The following is a 20,094-nucleotide window of genomic DNA, read 5'->3' as shown; positions in this document are numbered from 1 at the left end:
TTCTTTCTTTCTTTCTTTCTTTCTTTCTTTCTTTCTTTTCATTTCTAGCAAGTCCTTGGGGGTTGCAGATGTTACTAAAAACACGGAGTGGACACAAAAGTACAGTTAGGATTATGCTCCAGTGTGATGCTTATCCTATGCCAGTTTCCCAGTCGAGTGATCTGAGGTCTGGTTTTATCTTGCTTGATGACGTATAGAGAAGTGTTCTTGCTTTCTGAGTGGATGCAAAGCAAGGTGCCTCAGTATTTACCATATTGAAAGAATTGAAGATTGGGAAAGTCTTAGCATCTTGCTATCTTTTCCTCTATAAGATTGGGAACCATGTTTTTCTTGGTATCCATCACTTCTGTTACATAGTAGAAATTTAAATGCTTGTTGAGTTAAATTGTTTCTTAACCAATTAATTTTTTTAAATGCTTTCTTATACCTTCCTGGGATTATGTTTTGATCCTCACTTCCAACTTTTTGTTACCTCATAAGGGTTCAAGTCAGTGGCATTAATTACATTCACAATGTACAACCATCAGGGACGCCTGGGAGGCTCAGTGGTTGAGCGTTCTGCCTTTGGCTCAGGGCCTGATCCCAGAGACCCAGGATCGAGTTCCACATCAGTCTCCTTGCATGGAACCTGCTTCTCCTCCCTTTGCCTATGTCTCTGCCTCTCTCTGTCTCTCATGAATAAGATCTGTTAAAAATAACAACAACAATATACAGCCATCTCTAATACCTGTCTCCAAAACTTCCTACAGTCATTTAAAAAATTTTGGGCAGCCTGGGTGGCTCAGTGGTTTAGCACCGCCTTTGGCCCAGGGCATGATCCTGGAGACCCGGGATCGAGTCCCGCATTGGGCTCCCTGCATGGAGCCTGCTTCTCCCTCTGCCTGTGTCTCTACCTCTCTGTCTCTCTGTTTCTCATGAATACATAAATAAAATCTTTAAAAAAGAAAAAAAAATTTTTTTGAGAAAGCTCTACACCCAAAGTGGGGCTCAAACTCCCAACTGCAAGATCAAGAGTCACATGTTTTACCGACTGCACCAACCAGGTGTCCCTATTTCCAAATTTTATTACCTCAACCAGAAGCTTTGTTAACCATTAGGCAGTAATTCCCCATCCCCATCCCCCTTGCCCTAGCCCCTTGGTAGCTCTTAGTCTTTCTGTTTCTATGAATTCACCTATAGGAGATATACTTCAGGGATCCCTGGGTGGAGCAGCGGTTTGGCGCCTGCCTTTGGCCCAGGGCGTGATCCTGGAGACCCAGGATCGAGTCCCACCTCGGGCTCCCGGTGCACGGAGCCTGCTTCTCCCTCTGCCTGTGTCTCTGCCTCCCTCTCTCTCTCTCTCTCTCTCTCTGTGTGACTATCATAAATTAAAAAAAAAAATTTAAAAAGGAGATATACTTCATATAAAGTGGAGTCAAGCGTTATCCTTTTGTGTCTGCTGTATTTCACTTATTTTTTTTAAAAGATTATATTTATTTATTCATGATAGACATAGAGAGAGAGGCAGAGACACAGGAGGAGGGAGAAGCAGGCTCCATGCACTGGGAGCCCGACGTGGGATTCAATCCCGGGTCTCCAGGATCGCGCCCTGGGCCAGAGGCAGGCACTAAACCGCTGAGCCACCCAGGGATCCCCCTGGTGTATTTCATTTAGCGTAATGTTTTCAAGGTTCATCTGTGTAGCATATATCAGAATTTCATTTCTTTTACGGCTGAATACAGCATTCCATTGTATGGATATACCACATTGTGTTTATTCATCTGTCAGCAGTCCCTTGGGTTTCCACCTTTTGGCTATTGTGACTTGTGCTGCTATGAATATGAGTGTATGAGTGTCTGAAGTCCTGTTTTCGGTTATTTTAGGTGTGTCTGTATATTGGCTTTAAAAAAAATAAGATTCAAAGGAAACTAAGGATTGTGCAGAGTACTTTTCACTCTATACATTTGCTTTTACTTATTTTTTTTAAAGTTTAGTTTTTTAGTAATCTGAATGTCTACCAGGCTCAATCTGAGATCAAGAGTTGCATGCTCTTCCGACTAAGCCAGCCAGGCACCCCAAACATTTTAAAATTTTTTTAAATTTTAATTTATTTCTTTAAAGATTTATTTATTTTAGAGAGTGTGTGAGTAGGGGAAGGGGCAGAGGGAGAGAGAATCCTCAAGCAGACTCCCCACTGAGCATAAGCCCAATGTGGGACTCAATCTCAGGATGCTGAGATCATGACCTGAGCCGAAATCAAGTCAGATGCTCACTGACAGAGCCACCCAGGCACCCCAAAAAGATTTGTATTTATTTTTAAAGATTTTATCTATTTATTCATGAGAGACGCAGAGAGAGACAGACACACACAGGCATAGAGAAGCAGGCTCCATGCAGGGAGCCCGATGCGGGACTCCATGCCTGGACTCCGGGATCACGCCCTGGGCCAAAGGCAGGTGCTAAACTCTGAGCCACCCAGGCTGCCCAGAAGTATGGGTTTTAAAGAACTGCACTCTACATGTGAAGGAATCACATACCACTCTCTCTCTCTCTCTCTCTCTCTCTCTCTTTTTAAGATTTCATTTATTTACTCATGAGAGACAGAGAAAGGCAGAGGCACAGGCAGAGGGAGAAGCAGGCTCTCTGCAGGGAGCCCGATGTGGGACTCGATCCTGGGTCTCCAGGATCACACCCTGGGCTGAAGGCGGCGCTAAACCGCTGAGCCACTCAGGCTGCCCTTTTATTTTTATTTATTTATATATCTATTTATTTATTTAAACTCATGACCTTGAGATCAGGAGTTGCCTGCTCCACCGACTAAGCCAACCAGGTGTCCCTGCATATTAGCTTTTAAAACTGGAAGTATATTTATGTACAAAGGAATGATGTGTCAGGATGCCTGGGTGGCTCTGCCTCTCTTTGTGTGTCTCTCATGAATAAATAAATAAAATATTTAAAAAAAAGATGAAAGAAAGAAAAAACTATTCAGTATGAATCAAAGGTAGCTCCGTAGAGGCACCTGGCTAGCCTAGTAGAGCATGCTACGCTTGACCTCAGTGTCATGAGTTCAAGCCCCACGTTGGACATGATGCCTACTCTTTTTTTTTAAAGGTAGCTAAATAAAAATTAAAAAAAAAATAAAGGTAGCTAAATAAATACATATTTGTAATATGTCCACAGAAAGTATTTGGGCCAAGTTTTCAGAAATTACTTAGCCTCTAGAAACCATGTTCTCCACAAAAGTAGCTTTTATCTAAAGGAAGAAGGTAGGTGTGGGTGTGGGAAACAAAGGCAGAAGACAAATTATTAAATTTCCTTAATGCCTACAGCCCAGGGGTCCCTGGGTGGCGCAGCGGTTTGGCGCCTGCCTTTGGCCCAGGGTGCGATCCTGGAGACCCGGGATCGAATCCCACGTCAGGCTCCTGGTGCATGGGGCCTGCTTCTCCCTCTGCATATGTCTCTGCCTCTTTCTCTCTCTCTCTGTCTCTCTCTCTCTCTCTCTGTGACTATCATAAATAAATAAAAATTAAAAAAAAAACTTTAAAAAAATGTTTAAAAAAATGCCTACAGCCCATTGGCAAGTCCTTGAAACAAGCAGAGTGACATTCCTCTAGCGACTCAACTGCCTCGATATTAATACTTTGCTAAAGGCAAAAAGCAAGCTTAACCCAATCCCCAGGATCCTATAAGTCTACTTTAGCATATTTAACAAATTTCCTTTAGAAATCTCCTTTATTGGGTGCCTGGGTGGCTCAGTGGTTGAGCCTTTGGCTCAGGTCATGATCTCAGGGTCCTTGGATCGAGTCCCACATTAGGCTCCTCATGAAGAGCCTGCTTCTCCCTCTGCCTGTCTCTGCCTCTCTCTGTGTCTCTCATGAAGAAATAGGGACTGGGCAGCCCCGGTGGCTCAGCCATTTAGCGCCGCCTACAGCCCAGGATGTGATTTTGGAGACCCCGGGGTCAAGTCCCGTGTTGGGCTCCCTGCATGGAGCCTGCTTCTCCCTGTGCCTGTGTCTCTGCCTCTCTCTCTCTCTCCTGTGTATTCTCATGAATAAATAAGTAAAATCTTAAAAAAAAAAAAAAAAACTCCTTTATCACTAAACCCCCCAAGAAAAAAAAATAAATAAATAAACCCACAAGATACATGTTGGCAATCATCCCCAAGTATATGACCCATCAATATATATCTAAAGGGTCCCATGACTTATATTTTATTAGATGGTAGTAAATAACCTTTCCCAACCATAGCTAGCCCCTCAAGGTCCTGGAAACCTTGCATCCAAAATTCCTTAGAGATGCTCTCCCTAACTCCCTCTCAACTTGAAGTCTATGATAGGCGACTCCTCATGAAGCCAATGCAGCTCTTTCTGCCCATGGGTCCTGTCCCGTGCTTTAATAAAATCACCTCTTTGCACCAAAGACGTCTCAAGAATTCTTTCTTGGCCATGGGCTTTGTAACCTCACATTTTTTCCTACATCAGGTGTCACACATTTTTTTTTTCATATTTTTTTCTATAGCGCCATACATGCCACTTGATTATTTAATATGTAATGAGTACCAGACCTACAGTAAAAATTGTCTTCAAGAGTTTAATATTTCTAAATTTGGTGCCCTGTTCAATTTCATATCTCAACTTTGGACATTTTCTCTGAAATGCAACAGAAGACTTTCTGGTTTCATAACACCTTTTTTTTATGCTTAAGTGTCACTTCAAGTACAGAAGGTAAAAAGGTTAAAGCAATATGATGTAAACTAATTTTACTTCATCAAGATTTTAGCATTATATTCATTTAAAAGTTGTTAGGGTTTGAAGAATTAGGTAAGTTTAAAAGAGCTAACCTTCAAGAAAGAGCAAAGATAATGCTGGAAAGAAATAAGATGTTTCTTAAGATGCGTATCATGTCTTCTAGTGCTGAATGCACAACATAATGCCTCACTACAGAATACTAACCAGCTGGTTTCCTGATGCTTCTACATTGATTTCCATTGTGTCTGGAATGCAGGGTAGATATTTTATTCAAGATGTTCCCACTTAATGGAAACACTCTACAAAAACCACAGTTCCTTCACCTTTTAGAATGCAAATCTTGAAAGAGAAGGATAATGTGATTTTTTTTTTTCTGCTGTCAGTACTTAGGAATTACAGTAAGAGTTTTGAAATAAGTTCTTCCTCTAAAATTTAGATTATCATAGTATATTCTGGGCCAGAGTGGATAAGCAGACACATAATGGCTCCCTGGCTCCCGAAATCTGACTGCCAGAAGAAGGTAAGTGCCTGGAGGGCAACTTTTACAACTAGCTGACAACTAAATTTCCCAACATATAGTTAGAAAATGTATGGGCTTTGAAAAAATGACCAGATATAACTAACCTGACTAGCTTTGAGCTATATAACAGAAGAAGGAATGTGTTGATCAAAGAGCCATAAAAGGTAGGAAGATGGGAGATTCAGAAGCACACACTAGGGGTGTGAGAGGGGGAGGGATCTCGAACAAACGAATCCAAGTGTTCTGGACTTTCAGTCAAGGCCATCCTAGCCATGGACATGGATACAGGAAATGCATCAGAAACCCTGTGATCCGGGATCCCTGGGTGGCGCAGCGGTTTGGCGCCTGCCTTTGGCCCAGGGCGCGATCCTGGAGACCCAGGATCGAATCCCACATCGGGCTCCCGGTGCATGGAGCCTGCTTCTCCCTCTGCCTCTCTCTCTCTCTCTGTGACTATCATAAATAAATAAATTAAAAAAAAATTAAAAAAAAGAAACCCTGTGATCCCCTTGCTGGAAACATTTCCCTCAGGAAACTGGCAGCATGCAAACATGGCCTATACAAAATCCTATAAGGAACAGGGCACTTGGGTGGCTTGGTCAGTTAAGGGTCCAAATGTTGATTTGGGCTCCGGTTATGATCTTAGGGTCAAGGGATCAAGCCCTGCATCAGGCTCCATGCTCAGCGGGGAGTCTGCTTCAGATTCCCTCTCCGTCTGCCTCTGCCTGCACTCATGCCCTCTAAATACATACATACATACATACATACATACATACATACATACATATCATATAAGGACGTCACCTTGATCTGACCCCATGCTCAATAAGCAAACTTCTGATGATGATTTAACTTATCATGAAGTTCATGATCACTTACCAAGTGTTATTTGGCAACTTACCAAGTATTTTCAAAAAGGTAAAATTGAATGTAAAATGGTTCAGTCATGTGGAAAACAGTTTAATGGATCCTCAAAAACTTAAACATGGAATTAACATATGACCCAGCAATTCTACCCCAAGGTAGATACCCAAGGGAACTGACAACAGTGTTCAAATACTTGCAAGAGAATGTTCACAGCAGCACTATTTGCAATAGTCAAAAGGTGGAAACAACCCAAATGGCCATCAGAGAATGAATGGGTAAGTAAATGGTGGCATATCCATATCATAGGATATTATTTAGCCATGAAAAATAAGGCTGATGTGTGCTACAGTGAGGCTGGGCCCTGAAACATGCCAAGTGAAAGGTCAGATGCAAATGACCGCATGTGGTATGATCCCATGTACATGAAGCATCCAGCATAGGTAAACCCAAGAGAAAGAAAGTAGGTGGTGATTGCCAGAGACTTGGGGGAGGGGGTGGGTAGAGAATGGAAATAACTATTTAATGGTTAAGGAGTTCTATTTTTTTTTTTTTTTAAGATTTTAGTTAAAAAAAAAAAGATTTTAGTTGTTTATTCATGAGAGACAGAGAGAGAGAGAGGCAGAGACACAAGCAGAGGGAGAAGCAGGCTCCATGCAAGGAGCTCCATGCGGGACTGGATCCCAGGTCCCCAGGATCACCCCCTGGGCTGAATGAAGGCAGTGCTAACCTGCCGGGCCACCCAGGCTGCCCAAGGAGTTCTATTTTGGAGTGACATAAATGTTTCGAAACTAGGTGGATATGATGCTTGTACACTGTGAATGTACTGAATTCCACTGAAATTTTCACTTTAAAATATTTAATTCCAGGGGTGCCTGGCTGGCTCAGTGGGTAGAACATGCAGCTCTTGACCTTGGGGTCGTGAGTTCAAGCCCCACATTGAGTGTAGAGTTTACTTAATAAAAATAATAATAATAGGGATCCCTGGGTGGCACAGCAGTTTAGCGCCTGGCTTTGGCCCAGGGCGCGATCCTGGAGACCCGGGATCGAATCCCACGTCGGGCTCCCGGTGCATGGAGCCTGCTTCTCCCTCTGCCTATGTCTCTGTCCCTCTCTCTCTCTGAATGTGATTATCATAAATAAATAAAAATTAAAATAATAATAATAATAATAAAAGTAAAAAAAAAATTAATGGTTTATTCTGGGACCCCTAGGTGGCTCAGTCAGTTAAGGGTCCAACTCTTGGTTTCAGCTCAGATCATGATCTCAGGGTCATGAGATCAGGCTCCACGTTGGGCTCTGAGAGCAGTGAGGAATCTGCTAAAGTTTTTCCTCTCCTTTTGCCCCTCTCCTCTCTCTCTCTCAAATAAATAAATAAATGCTTTTTTTTTTTAAGATTTTATTTATTTATTCATGAGAGACACACAGGCAGAGGGAGAAGCATGCCTCCCACAGCGAGCCTGATGCGGGACTTGATCCTGGAACTCCAGGATCACCTGAGCTGAAGGCAGATGCTCAACAGCTAGGGCACCCAGGTGCCCAAAATAAATATATTTTTTTAAAAAGGTTCATTCTGTGTTATTCAAATTTCACCTCAATTTTTAGATTTTTTTTTAACTTATTTATTCATGATAGACAGAGAGAGAGAGAGAGGTAGAGACACAGGCAGAGGGAGAAGCAGGCTCCACACAGAGAGCCCGACATGGGACTCGATTCCGGGACTCGAAGATCACACCCTGGGTCAAAGGCAGGTGCTAAACCACTGAGCCGCCCAGGGATGCCTAAGATTTTATTTATTTATTTATTTATTCATGAGAGACAGAGAGAGAGAGACAGAGAGAGAGAGAGAGACGCAGAGACACAGGCAGAGGGAGAAGCAGGCTCCACGCAGAGAGCCCAATGTGGGACTCGATCCCTGGTCTCCAGGGTCACGACCTGGGCCGAAGGAGGCGCTAAACCACTGAGCCACCTGGGCTGCCCTCAATTTTTAGATTTAATTTTAATTTTAATTTTTTAAGGATTTTATTTATTTGAGAGACACGTTGAATGGAGGGGAGGGGCAGAGGGAGAGGGAGCCAGGCTCACTGCTGAGCAGAGAACCCAATGCATGACTCTATCCCATGAACTTGAGATCATGACCGGAGCTGAAGGCAGAGCTTAAGCAACTGAGCCACCCAATTGCCCCTCACCTGAATTTTTTTAGAAAAGGTAAAAAATCATGACCCTTAGGTAAATATAAAATATGTACATCAAAGATTTTACTCACAATTAATAAGGGAACCAGTAAAATTTTAAAACCAGTTCAAAGGGATATTTCTTTAAGAATAAAATTGTGATGTACCTGGGCGACACATTCAGTTAAGCATCTACTTTTGACTCAGGCCATGATCTTGGGTTAGAGCCTCACATTGGGCTCAATGTGAGCATGCTTCTCCCTCTGCAGCTCCCCTGCTTGTGCTCTCTCTGTCAAATAAATAAATAAAATTCAAAAAAAAATTTTAAAAAAGAATAAAATTGTGGGGAGCACCTGGGTGGCTCAGTTGATTAAGCATCTGACTCTTGGTTTCAGTTCAGATCATGATGTCAGGGTCCTGGGATCAAGTCCCTCACTGGGCTCCCTGCTAAGGAGTCTACTTCTCCCTCTCCCTCTGCCACTCCCTGTACTCATGCTCTCTCTCTCATGTATTCTCTGTTCTCTTTCTAATAAATAAATAAAATCTTAAAAAAAAAAAGAGCATAAAACTGCAGGCACCTGGGTGACTCAGGGTTAAGTGTCTGATTCTTGATTTTGGCTCAGGTCCTGATCTCGGTGTCCTGAGATTGAGCCCTTTGTCAAGCTCCATAGAGAAGATTCTCTTCCTCTCCCTCTGCCCCTCCCCCATCCATGCATATGCTCTGGCATGTGCACTCTCTCAATGAATAAATAAATAAATATTTTTTAAATTTATTTATTTATTTATTTATTTATGATAGTCACAGAGAGAGAGAGAGAGGGGCAGAGACACAGGCAGAGGGAGAAGCAGGCTCCATGCAGGGAGACCGACGTGGGATTCGATCCCGGGTCTCCAGGATCGTGCCCTGGGCCAAAGGCAGGCGCCAAACTGCTGCGCCACCCAGGGATCCCTTAAATACTTTTTCTGACATCATGTATGTTTGCAAACCAGGAGAGAGGAAGGGTTGATCATGTGATTTCTTGGATGACCACTAAATGTCTTCTAGTAAGGAGTCAGTGGTAATTCTGGTTTTATATACCCGTATCACCATGGATAGATAAGGTACATCCATCTCTGAAAGATGGATCTGTTCTTTGAGCTGGAAACACTGAGCTTCTGTGCCTATAAGATTGGAGGCCAGACTTGGCCTGAAAAAAATTCACAAAGGTGACTAGTGTGATCTGGTCAAGTGTTTTTGGATAGACAGTTTTTTGTCCTCTCCCCAAAGAGAAAGGGTCCTTTCCTTTCCTTTCCTTTCCTTTCCTTTCCTTTCCTTTCCTTTCCTTTCCTTTCCTTTCCTTTCCTTTCCTTTCCTTTGCTTTCCTTTCCTTTCCTTTCCTTTCCTTTCCTTTCCTTTCCTTTCCTTTCCGTTCCATTTGGTTTCTCTTCTCTTATTTTCAGAAAATGTTATTTATATATTTGGGAGAGAGAGAGATAGCACAAGTGGGGGGAAACAGAAAGAGAGGGAGAAGGAAGTCGGGAGCCCATTGTAGGGCTTGATCCCAAAACCCTGAGATCATGAGCTGAGCTAAAGGCAGCCGCCTAACTGACTGAGCCACCCAGGTGCTCCAAGAGTCCTTTCTTTATTTGAAAATTTAACAACTTTGGGATCCCTGGGTGGCGCAGCAGTTTAGCGCCTGCCTTTGGCCCACGGTGCGATCCTGGAGACCCTGGATTGAATTCCACGTTGGGCTCCTGGTGCATGGAGCCTGCTTCTCCCTCTGCCTGTGTCTCTGCCTCTCTCTCTCTCTCTCTCTCTCTCTCTCTATGTGACTATCATAAATAAATAAAAATTAAAAAAAAAAAAAGAAAGAAAATTTAACAACTTTGCTTTAGGCCTGGACTTTTTTTTTTTTTTTATTCCCCAGATCTTGAAATTAAACAAATAATCATATACGCACTTCGCTGGTTTTTGAGATACATTGTTTTGTTAAAATAAGTTTGCTAAACTCCAATTGCAATTGAATGTTTGCTGATAGATTCAGGCAAATTATCCACTTCTCGAAGTCATTCTAGGTATGCTCAGTTGTCTGGGAGGAGTTGCTCGGGTACAAGTGAATACAGAACACTCCTATCTTTGTAAGGAAGTTATGTTCCTTCCCATGAGATAACTATCGTTTGTTTCCTTCCTGGTTTTTAAATTCACATGCTATTTGTGAATGTTCTTTACAGGTTTTCTGTTGAGGGAAACATTGACCAATATTATATTCAAGTGCTCTTTCTCTGAAAAGCATTTTCTTTCTTTCTTTCTTTCTTTCTTTCTTTCTTTCTTTCTTTCTTTCTTTCTTTTTTTTTTTTTTTTAAGATTTTATTCATTCATTCATGAGAGACAGAGAGAGAGGCAGGCAGAGACACAGGCAGAGGGAGAAGCAGGCTCCATGCAGGCAGCCTGACGTGGGACTCAATCCCGGGACTCCAAGATCACGCCCTGGGCCGAAGGCAGAGGCTCAACTGCTGAGCCACCCAGGCGTCCCTGAAAAGCATTTTCAAACTCTTTACTAGTCATGGTAGTTATACTACAACTTGGGAAAGTTGCATCAGATGCCATATCTTTTGAGACAGTATGCTGAGATATGCTTTTCCTGTAAGTGGTAAACTGTCAGAATGGTTTCCTTGGAATCCTGGGTGGGGGTGGGGGGTGGGGGTGGTTTTTTTTTTTTTTTTTGAGATTTTATTTATTTATTTATGTGACACAGAGATCGAGAGAGAGAGACTCTTGATCTTGAGGTTGGGAATTCAAGCCCCACATTGGGTATAGAGATTACTTTAAAAAAAGTCTTGGGGCCCTTGGGTGGCTCAGTGGTTGAGTGTGTCTACCTTTGGCTGAGGGTGTGATCCTGGGGTCCTGGGATGGAGTCCCACATCAGGCTCCTTGCAGGGAGCCTACTTCTCCCTCTGCCTGTGTCTCTGTCTCTCTCTGTGTGTCTCTCATGAATAAACAAATAAAATTGTTTTTTAAAAATCTTTTAAAAATAATAAATAAAAAATATTTTTAAAGATTTTATTTATCGGGACGCCTGGGTGGCTCAGCAATTGAGCCTCTGCCTTCAGCCCAGGGTGTGATCCTGGGGTCCTGGGATGGAGTCCCACATCCGGCTCCCTGCATGGAGCCTGCTTCTCCCTCTGCCTGTGTCTCTGCCTCTCTCTCTCTCTCTGTCTCTCATGAATCAATAAATAAAATCTTAAAAAAAAAAAAAAAGACAAGACTCTTTAAAAAAAAAAGATTTTATTTATTGATTCATGAGAGATACAGAGAGAGAGAAGCAGAGACACAGGCAGAGGGAGAAGCAGGCTCCCTATAGGGAGCCTGATGTGGGACTCAGTCCTCGAACTGGGATCACTCCCTGAGCCCAAGGCAGACAGACGCCCAACTGCTGTGCCACCTGGGCGTCCCATAAATAAAATATTTAAATTAAAAAAGTGTACAACATGATGTTTTGATGTATTGTGAAATCATTCCCATGATCAAGCTAATTAACATATAGTCACCACCTTATATAGTTGTCTTTCTCATATGCAGTGAAAACATCTTATAAATACTCTCTTAGTACATTTCTAGTGTATAATGCATTACACTAATTATAGTCACTATGCCATATATTAGGTTTCCAGAACTTATTCGTCATTTTTTAAAGTTTTATTTATTTAAGTAATCTCTACACCCAATGTAGGGATTGAGCTCACGACCCTGAGATCAAGATCTTGTGATCAAGAGTCACACACCCCACTGGCTGAGCCCGCCAGACACTTCAAGAACTTATTCACCTCACAACTGAAAGTTTGTACTCTTTGACCAAGATCTCCCCATTTTCTCCACCCTTCCTTATTTTTAATAGCTTTATTGAGGTATAATTGGCATACAATAAACTTCATACATTTAAAGTGTATACCACACTTCAATCAGTTTTTACATATGTATATGCCCATGAAACTCTTACCAATATCAAGACAGTCACCCCACAACTTCCTGGCATCCCTTCCTAATCCTTCTGTTTTAATTTATTTTTAAAATTAAAAAAAATAAAATTTAATTTAAAAAATTTATTTAAGACTTTATTTATTTATTCATGAGAAACACAGAGAAAGAGACAGAGATCTAGGCAGAGGGAGAGGCAGGCTCCCTGCAAGGAGTCTGATGCAGGACTTGATCCCCGGACCCTGGGATCACAACCTGAGCCAAAGGCAGACACTTGACCACTGAGCCACCCAGGTATCCCTAAAATTAATTTTTTTTACAGATTGCATTTATTTATTTGAGAAAGAGTACATGAGAGAGCAGGGACAATGGGGAAAGGCTGAGGGAGAGGGAGAAGCAGGCTCCCCACTGAGCAAGGAGCCCTACATGGGGCTCCATCCTAGGTACCGAGGATCATGATCCGATCTGAATGCAGATGCCTAACAAACTGAGCCACCCAGATGCCCTTAAGACTTTATTTTTAAGCAAACTCTATCCTCAACATGAGGCTTAAAATCCTGAGATCGGGAGTCACGGGCTCTACTGACTGAGCCACCCAGGTGCCCTTTCTAATTTTTTCCTTGATTTTGAGTACCGCCCCCCATTACAACCAGTGCTGCTGTAAACAACCTTGAAGACCTATCTTGATTCAGTTCTCCTAGAGTCATACAGTCTTACTGACATTTCTGATTATTATATTCTTTAAAATGACACTTCAGATTATTATTCAGGGGACATGTCAGATCTCTCTTATGCATCACTTCAGATCTTCTTAGCATCTGCTGTCACTTTTCCAGCCACCAATATGCAGTGATCACTCCTTCGCAGATGCAAATGATTTCAAGTGGTACCATGTCTTGCCTTGGATCTGCCCCCCTCCTTCTCTCCTGCTCTAGAGCTTCCCTATTGACCAGAGCCCAACTCTCACTATCGAAAGAGAGTAGGGGGTTAACATTCCATGAGGTGAATCTTTGACCAGTGGGAGAAGCAAGGTGGGGGGTTATTTCTTCCCCATTGCCTGCTGGACTGTCCTAAGTGCAGGTTATATAACTTCTTAGAAGACAAGTCCCCCAGGGTGGCGCAGTCAGCCACATTTAGCCAAGGCTGGTTTAATAATGCATCTTCCTGGTGGTAATGCCTTGTCCTCCTTCCAGGCCACCCTCCCCTGGCCCATCTCTCCTGCCCTCTGAAAGTGCATTCCATAGTAAAATAGTAGCACCGAAGTTTTGGCATCAGGCTGTGCTTTCTGGGGAATCCAGGCTAAGACAGTTGGTATTTTCCATATGATTATACTGACTTTAAATTAAGCCATCTGTAAATCTTTCGAGTGATCAGTGTTGAAATAGAATCCTGAGTTTTTGGGATTGTAAAATACGGTACATAACAAATGCAAAACTGCTCTTTACTCCTTTGGATACGAGAGGAGTGAGAGTATAAAGGAGGCCAAGAAACGGCAGAGGCTCTGACACAAAGATTTTCTGTAGCTTCCTTCGCTGGGGATGCTTTCTGTCCTCAGACACTGCAGTTGCCCTTCACTCTCTTTTCTTCTGAAATGGCCCTTTCAAAGACACCAGTGCCCACTGTCATGTCACATCCAAAGGTCAGGTATTTTGTTCTTATCTTACATGGGCTCTCAGCAGCATTTGGCTCAGTTAACCACTGCCTTATTTTTTTTTAATTTTTTTTTATTTATTTATGATAGTCACACAGAGAGACAGACAGAGAGAGAGAGAGAGGCAGAGACACAGGCAGAGGGAGAAGCAGGCTCCACGCACTGGGAGCCCGACGTGGGATTCGATCCCGGGTCTCCAGGATCGCGTCCTGGGCCAAAGGCAGGCGCTAAACCGCTGCGCCACCCAGGGATCCCGACCACTGCCTTATTGAACCATTTTCTTCTTTAGGCCTCCCTGATGGGGTTGCCACCACACTCTACCTCGATGGCTCTTCCTCTTCCACCGTCGCTGCCAGACCTTTGGCCGTTGAAGGGTGCCAGGGTCTCTTCTTAGCCTTCTTCTCTCTTCCAACCATGCTCTCTCCCCAGGTAGTCTCATCCAATCCCATGACTTTAGATATATCTCTAGGCTGATCACTTCCAAGTCAGTATTTCCTACCCTTGCCTTCCTCTTGAACCTTAGAATCCAACTATCAACTTGTTTCTACTTGGATATCCAAAAGGCAACTACTGGGACACCTGGGTGGCTCAGCGGTTGAGTGTCTGCCTTTGGCTCAGGGTGTGATCCCAGGGTCCTAGGATGGAGTCCTGCATCGGGCTCCCCATAGGAAGGCTGCTTCTCCCTGTGCCTATGTCTCTGCCTCTCTCTGTGTCTCTCATGAATAAATAAATAACATCTTTAAAAACTAAATAAATGAAATCTTTAAAAAAAAATAAAAGGCAACTCAAATTTAACATGTTCACAGCAGAACTCCTGACTTCCTCATCAACCTGCCTCCCTCTGTTCTTCCACAATCCAGGAAATAACACCGTATAGTAGCTCAGGTCAAAAACTTAATCACATCCTTTTGTTCTCTCCCTTCATCCTATTCATCAGCAAGTCCTGAATCCCCATGATTCATCTCGAATCCAGCCATTTTTCACCACCTCCACTGCTACCACCCTGACCCAAGCCACTGTTGTATCAAGTTTGGACTACCTCCAAATGCAATCAGAGCAATTTTTGTAAAACTTAAATCCGATTCTGTCTCATTTCTGCTAGAAAAATAATAATAATAAAATAAATAAAAAATCTTCCAACAGCATCCTTTGCAACGAGGATACCTGATTTGTCCCTGGTTGACCTCTCTGATCTCTCATCCAGATCCTCCTCTCTCTATTCTTTTCTGACACTCTAACATGATGAGCTTTCATTTTTTAATATTTTATTTATTTATTCATGAGGGACACAGAGAAAGGCAGAGACACAGGCAGAGGGAGAAGCAGGCTCCCCGGAAGGAGCCTGATGCAGGACTCAATCCTAGGACCCTGGGATCATGCCCTGAGCTGAAGGCAGATGCTCAACCACTGAGCCACCCAGGTGCCACCATGTTGAACTTTTTTTGGGTAGGCATCTTCCCATGCTAATCTCTCTTTTCCTAAAAACCACTTCTCCAGATCTTGACATGGTTGGCTCTTCTTGGGTTCTTTCTTATTACTTTGGTCTCAACTCATGTGTCATTTCTCAAGAGGACTTTCCTGACATCTGTGGTTAAGGCAGGACTGGCCCTGACATCCTCTCTATCTCATTATCCAGCTTTATTTTACCATTTCATTCTTCAGTGTTTGAAATTATCTTGTCATTTAATTTCCTCCTTCCTTATTCCTTGTGCAAGTACTGACTATCTCCATCTCCTAGACTACTTCACCCAGGATGGTAGACTTTTGTTCTGTTCCCTACTATAACCCAGGAGTTTAGAATAGAACCTAGCCTAGCACCCAACAGGAACTCATAATTTTGGGTATAAAATACATATTTGATGAATGAATGAATGACATGTGGTGCATTCTGGTTGGTTATTTCCCTTCAGTAGGCTGTTTAAAAGACATAGAACAGGGATGCCTGGGTGGCTCAGTCAGTTAATTGTCTGCCTTTGGCTTGGATCATGATCCCAGGGTCCTGGGATTAAGCCCCTCATTGAAAAAAAAAAAAAAAAAAGTCCCTCATTGAGCTCCTCATCTGGCTCCCTGCTCCACAGGGAGCCTGCTTCTCCCTCTCCCTCTGCCTGCCACTCCCCCTGCTTGTGCTCTCTGCCGAATGAATGGAATCTTTTTTTTTTCTTTTTAAGATTTATTTATTTATTCATGAGAGACAGAGAGAGAGAGAGAGAGAGGCAGAGACACAGGCAGAGGAAGAAGCAGGCTCCATGCAGGGAGCCCGATGTGGGACTGGATCCTGAATCTCCAGGATCACACCCTGGGCAGAAGGCATCATTAAACCGCTGAGCCACCTGGGCTGCCCTTTTTTTTTTTTTATGTTTTATTTATTTAAATAATCTCTACACCCAAGCTGAGGCTCAAACTCATGCTCCCCGAGATCAAGAGTCACATGCTCAAAAAAAAAAAAAAAAAAAAGAGTCACATGCTCCACCAACTGAGCCAGCCAGACACTCTTAAAATCATTTTTTTGCTCAAAGAGTCGGGGTCACTGAAGAGCTCATTGGACTGTGAGAAGCAAGAATCATCCTGTGCCTCCCCTTTGTCTCGTGGGCTTGGAGAGTGTCAGAACTCAGAGGGGTCACTTGAGACATGAAGGAGAGAAGGCGTGGTGGTGAGTCCAGCATGCAGGCCTGACCTGAGAACCCTTGACCTTGGTGCTGGCTGGCTCAGCCTCGAGGTTACTATTTGGCCAGTCCTTCCTGTACCTCTCCCACCTTGCTTTTTTCTCTTTTTCTTAATATTTTATGTATTTATTCATGAGAGACAGACACAGAGAGAGAGAAAGAGAGAGGCAGAGACAGGCAGATGGAGAAGCAGACTCCATGCAGGGAGCCCAACGTGGGACTCGATCCCAGGACTCCAGGAAGGCAGGCGCTAAACCACTGAGCCACCCAGGGATCCCTCTCTTTTTCTATCTCCTTCCTCTTTTCCTTAGACATGCTGGGGGAGGGATGCCTGGGTGGCTCAGTGATTGAGCATCTGCCTTTGGCTCAGGTCATGACCCGGGGTCCTGGGATCCAGCCCCTGCATGGAGCCTGCTTCTCCCTCTGCCTGTGTCTCTGCCTCTCTCTCTCTCTCTCTCTCTCTCTCTCTCTCTCTCTCTCTCTCTGTCTCATGAATAAGTAAATAAAATCTTAAAAAAAAAAAGACATATTGGGGGAAAAGGGGAAATAAGTAGCTTTCCAACAAGCATTTAATTTCTTTACGTTGGTTGTTTTTGGGACCGCGTCCTTCGGGTGCGGGGCGGCCGCCGGAGGCCACCAGGGGGCGGCCGTGCGCAGGGCTCCGGGCGCCGGGAGCGGGGCAGCCCCGACCCGCTGCCGCCCCGCCCCGCCCCGCTTCTCCGCCGGCCAGTGGCGGCCACGTGCGGGGCCCGCGGGACACCGGTGCGGCCTCCTGTGCGTGGCGGCCCAGGTGCCCGGGGCGTCGCCGTCGTGCATGGGCTGCGGTCCCATGGGCGCTGCAGGAGGCGCAGGGGCGGAGCCCTTGGGGAGCGTCCCCCGTGACCTGGAGACCCGGCCTGGAAGGAACTACCGTGAGGCCCCGGGTGTCCTCCCTCTTCCCTGCCACCTGCAAGGCGGGGCCTGCCCACAAGGCGGGACCTCCGAGCTCGAGAATCAGACGTGGCCCCACTCCAGTCCTGAACTTCCTTTTCATTTTTGTTTAAAAAAGATTTTATTTATTCATTCATGAGAGACACAGAGACAGAGAGAGGCAGAGACACAGGCAGAGGGAGAAGCAGGCTCCATGCAGGGAGCCCCATGTGGGACTCGATCCCAGGACCCCAGGATCACACCCTGGGCCAAAGTCAGAGGCTTAACCACTGAGCCACCCAGGTGTCCTCATTGGTCGTTTATCAGCCTGTCACCTCCGCAGACAAACCCATACCCGGCCACTGGAGGGACGGGGACAGCACCATGCTGGGCTGTCTGCGTGTGAACATGTGTGTTGTCCCAAGACGAGTCCAGAAGTCTCTGGGCCTGCTACCGACTGTTTACACTTGCTCAGACTGCAGTAGCAAAATACCACACGCGGGAGGGAGGCTGGAAGTCCAGGCTCAAGGTGTTGACAGGTTGGTTTCCTCTGAGGCCTCTGCCCCCAGCTTGCAGAGTGCGGCCGTCTGGCTGCCTGTCTACCTGGTTCTGACACTGCCCGGACCCTTCCAGACCCCTCCTGTTGTTTCCGTGACGCCAGGCCTGTTGCACCAGGGCCCACCCTCACAGCCCCATGTTAACCTCCTCACCTCTTCAAAGGCCTCCTCCTCACATATGCTTACCTGCTGGGGTACTGGAGGTCGGGCCTCTGTTACGGGAGTTCTGGGGACACGGTGCAGCCCACAGTACCCTGGGATTCCCTGGGCTCAGTTCTCCTCTACGTCAAGGACAGCTGAAAAGACCACCAGAGATCTCACATCCTCCCCACGGGGACGAGAGAGGCCAGGAGGGGAGGTGGGGGTAGGGGACTCCTCGAGGATCCTGGCGGGAAGGCCAGGGACAACTGTGAAGGTGCCCGTGGGGGGGGGGGGCGGTGAGCCGTGGCTGTGCTGTGGGTGGGTAGCGCTGGGGCTGTCCCCTCACCCACCCCCACCCTTGCACTGGGGCAAGAGGCAGCCCTGCAGAGGCGCAGCCACCACCCGCAGCAGGTCCCTCAAGTGGAGAATATGACACCTTGCTCAGTCTCCCTGTCCTGGGATGAAGCCCCTGTGTGTGGTGGGGGAAGGACACAGAGGGTGGGACACATAATCAGAGTCCAGTTCAGTCCAAGGGAACTCATTGGAAAACATTTGTTTTAAAAAAAAAAAAAGAAGAAGAAGAAGAAGAAGAAGAAGAAGAAGAAGAAGAAGAAGAAGAAGAAAGAAGAAGAAGAAGAAGAAGAAGGAGAAGAAGAAGGAGAAGAAGAAGGAGAAGAAGAAGAAGAAGAAGAAAGAAGAAGAAGAAGAAGAAGAAGAAGAAGAAGAAGGAGGAGAAGGAGGAGAAGGAGAAGAAGAAGAAGAAGAAGAAGAAGAAGAAGAAGAAGAAGAAGAAGAAGAAGAAGAAGAAGAAGAAGAAGGAAGAAGAAGAAGAAGAAGAAGAAGAAGAAGAAGAAGAAGAAGAAGAAGAAGAAGAAGAAGAAGAAGAAGAAGAAAGGCAGCCCGGGTGGCTCAGCGGTTTAGCACTACCTTAGGCCCAGGGCTTGATCCTGGAGTCCTGGGATCGAGTCCCACGTCGGGTTCCCTGCATGGAGCCTGCTTCTCCCTCTGCCTGTGTCTCTGCCTCTCTGTGTGTGTGTGTGTGTCTCTCATGAATAAATAAATAAAACCTTTAAAAAAGAAAAAGAAAACATTTGTGCTGCCCTGGAAGCTAATTGCAGGGCCCTGACGTGATAGGAGGTCGGGGAGAACCAGGCCCCCCTGTACATGGAAACCCTTCCCCTCCTCCTGTTTCCCTTCTTTCTCCGGAGCTGCGCTTCAAGACCCCCCGCGTGATGGTCTGAGGAAGCCACCCCTTCCCATCTGCTGTGGGGTGTGTGTGTGTAGGTGTGTGTAGGTGTGTGTGTTACACCCGGGGGCAGTAACAGCTGAGGGGTGGAAGGCGTCCGCGGCCCTCCTCACCTCTCCTCACCTCTAGCCGGGACCAGCCTCAGGCACTCGCCCAGCCTCAGGGGTACCCGTGTCTCCTCACAGTATTCTTCACTATTAGACCATCTCCCAAAGCACCTGGAACATTCTCAGTGCTACATTCTTTGTTTTTTAAAAAATGTATTTATTTATTTGAGAGAGAGAGAGTATGACGAGGAGGGGCAGAGGCAGGGGGAGAAGGAGAGAGAATCCCAAGGAGGCTCCCCGCTGAGCAGACTCGGGGCTCCATCTCTGGGCCCTGAAATCACGACCTGAGGCGAAATCAAGAGTCTGAGGCTGAACCCACTGAGCCTACACCCCCCCCACTCCGGGCACCCCTCAGTGCTGCCCCCTAAGGCACCATCCTGCCCAGGCGACTAAACCGTGAGAATTCTGAGAAAGCAAAATAAATAAATAAATAAATAAATAAATAAATAAATAAATAAATAAATAAAAGAATTCTGAGAAAGCACCTTGGGTGATTCTGCTATTCCGGGGGTGGCCATGGCCTAGCTTCCCTACAGTGTTGCTGTGAAGAAGATCCATTCTTTGGGAAATTAGGGCCTAC

The sequence above is a fragment of the Canis aureus genome, chromosome 16, assembly GCF_053574225.1.
Source record: "Canis aureus isolate CA01 chromosome 16, VMU_Caureus_v.1.0, whole genome shotgun sequence".
NCBI classification, from domain to species: Eukaryota; Metazoa; Chordata; class Mammalia; order Carnivora; family Canidae; genus Canis; species Canis aureus.
Note: the sequence above shows the minus strand (reverse complement) of the source record.